This window comes from Neomonachus schauinslandi, chromosome 14 (genome assembly GCF_002201575.2).
Source record: "Neomonachus schauinslandi chromosome 14, ASM220157v2, whole genome shotgun sequence".
Taxonomy (NCBI): domain Eukaryota; kingdom Metazoa; phylum Chordata; class Mammalia; order Carnivora; family Phocidae; genus Neomonachus; species Neomonachus schauinslandi.
The window spans coordinates 85,954,504-85,957,662 of record NC_058416.1 but is presented as its reverse complement, the minus strand read 5'-3'; positions in this window follow the sequence as shown (position 1 = coordinate 85,957,662).

Here is a 3,159-nt window from a genome sequence, read left to right as displayed (position 1 = left end):
GGGGAGGCTGGACCCAGGAAGACCTCTGTGGCGGTTATTCTTACTTGCTGGGCTGAGGAAGTCTGGGGTCCCGGGAGGGGGCCGAGGGACAGTGGCTATTTACCAGCCAGTGGAGAAATATTTCAGTACCGTAACTGCGGGTACAGCCACACGGCATACGTCAGCTCAGTGTCAGCCACGTACCCATTTTCCTGCCAAATAAGCTGACCCACGCTGCGACCAGCTGAGTCTCCTGCTTCACCTCAGGGGCTTGAGGAAACGGAGTCCCAGGGAGGTTAAGCTGCTGGTTCAAGACCACCAGCTAGTAAGGGGTAGAGCTGGGATTCACACCCAGGAAGTGTGTGTGTGTGTGTGTGTGTGTGTGTGTGTGTGTGTGTGTGTGACCCCGACCACAGGACACCTGGGAGTGGAGCTCCAAGGCCACGGGCTGGGGACACTCTATTGGCCTTGCAGCGAAGACTACAGATCGAATGTTGGACTTGAGTTCTCAAACAGAAGTTCCTCCAAGAACCAGGTAGGGATCAGAAGTGTGTGCAATCAGCCAGGTGTAAGAAAAGTCAGACAACGCTCTTGGTTTCTTTTCTGCTTTTCCATTTTTGCAGAGAAATCTTTCTGTTCCATTAAAAAGAGAACACGGTGCAAGCCTGAGAATGAATGGCAACCAAGACCTCAGACCTGTTAGCAGAGGTGGCTGGGACTGGGCTGCAGCCCCTTGAGGCCATGCAGGAGGGTGGCCTTGAGTTAGCAGATCTGCAGAGATTTTCAGAGAAGCTGGAAATTCCAGTTTTAATGTGAGATTGACGGCTTTTTATAGATTGGCTCAAATTAGTTTTACAAAACCCAGGGCCAATAAACACATCTGGAGGCAGTCTACAGCCTGTGGGTCACCAGTTTGCGACCTCTATGCTGAACGTCCTTTTCCTCCAAAGTCCTTGGAGCTTCCCCATCAGGGAGTTTCCCCTCTTGCAGGGTGGAGGGGGGACGGGCTGCAGCCCAGCCCCATTCCAGCCCAGGCTCCTCTCTCACCCCCTCCCCGCTGCCTGTCTCTTTGCCTCACCCCCCACCCCCCGCAACAACCCCAGGCTGGGCTCTCAGATTCTCCCCACTTTTCCACACCAGTGGCAGCTACAGCTCCCCAGTTGGCAAACCTGAACCCAAAAGCAGACCCTACGCAGACAAAAGAACCTTCCAGAGACCAAGCTAGCTGCTTTTTAGAAGGCAGATATGATTTTTTATTTTTATTTTTTTGAAGATTATTTATTCATTTGTCAGAGGGAACACAAGCAGGGGGAGCAGCAGAGGGAGAAGCAGACTCCCCGCAGAGCAGGGAGCCCGATGCAGGGCTCGATCCCAGGACCCTGGGATCATGACCTGAGCCGAAGGCAGATGCTTAACCGACTGAGCCACCCAGGTGCCCCAGGATAATTTTAGTATAACAGAAAAGTTGCAGTGAACAGAAAGAGTCCCTCAGCCAGGTTCCCTCCTGTTCCTATCTCATGGGATTGTGGTGCACTTATCATAACCAAGAAAACCACACTTGTCTCTCACTGTCCATGAAACTCCAAGCTTTTTTTCTATTTCACCTATTCTCCAATAATGCGGTTTTGTTGTTGTTGTTGTTCAAGGATCCAATTCAGGGCACCATATTGCATTTAAAGATTTTTGGGGGTTTTTACTGTAATAAAATACACATAACATAAAATTTACCATTAATGACATTTAGTACATCCCCAGTGTGGGACAACAATCAGCATCTTCTAGTTCCAGAACATTTTCATCCTTTCCCTCCAAAAAACCCATCTCATTAACAGCCCCTCCCCATTGCCCCCTCCCCAGCCCCCGGCACCCACCAGTCCGCTATCTGTCTCCGTAGATTCGCCTCCTCCGGACATCTCCTATCATTGGAACCATGCACTATGTGGCCTTTTGTGTCTGGCTCCTCTCACTCGGCATCATGTTTGCAAGGCTCACCCGGGGTGTAGCAGGTGTCCGCGCTTCCTTCTTCAAGGCTGAATCGTTCTCCATCGTGTGGATGGACCACATTTTGTTCATCCCTTCATCCCTTGATGGACACTTGGGTTGTTTCCCCCTTTCGGCTGTTATGAATAGTGCTGCCGAGAACATTCATGTCTTTGTGCGGATCTAAGTTTTCCTGTCTCTTGGGTAGACACCTAGGACCAGAATGCGGAGTCATACGGGCACTCCCTGTCTCGCATTTTGAGGAGCCACCAAACTGTCTCCATAGTGGCTGCCCCATTTTACATTCTAAAGTATTAGGGTTTCGATTTCTGCACATCCTCACCAAATGCTTGTTATTTTCTGTTTTTATTTATTTATAATTTTAAATTACAGTCATCCTGGTGGGCCTGAAGTGGAGAGCCATGATTTTTAAAGTAAACTTTTTCTCCTTTGTGATTAATTGAGCAAATAGGGCTGTCCTCTTCCGTCTCAGATCTTGTGTGAGGTAATCAGGGAAAACCAAGCCTTCGGGGAAGCACCATCCGCTGGGGAGACAGACAAGGAAATAAGTAAGGATGAGACTGAGCGGAGATGGGCACAGGGGCTGTGGGGACCCAGAGCAGGCTTAATCCTTAATCCTGGTGTAAGGACCCAAGGACGGGAGGAGGACAGAGGCAGGGCTGTCTTCACACACACTTGCAACCTACGTTGAAATTTTTGAACAAGGGGCCCTGCATTTTCATTTTGCACCGGGCCCTGCAAATTCTGTAGCTTGTCTTGGGTAGTTGTCCCAGCTGGAGGCAGGGTTCTGGGGAAGCCAATCTCCACAGCTGCATCTTTGACATCTGGAGGGGGGGGGCTTTTTTTAAAAATTTTTTTTAACCTGAGCATTTCTCACCTGTCAAGCCCCTGCTGTAGGTCATCCTTCCCCTCGTGCTGCCTCCTCTCTCTTCCAAGCTGGTCCCTGAAGCTGAATGAGTGCATTAGGCAGCAGATGGGTTTTTCCAAATGGCTGGTCTCAGCAGACTCTGATCCAGAGTGTACATGTTGGGAGGAGGCTGTTAATCTGATTTGTGGTCACGGTCACAGCTGACAGCTCCAGAGACAGAAACCCAGCACCTTAAGATGCTGTTCATCAGCTGCAGAGCTGGAGAGGACGCTGAAGGTGGGCTCTTTGAGGGCAAGCAGCCCCACCTGGAT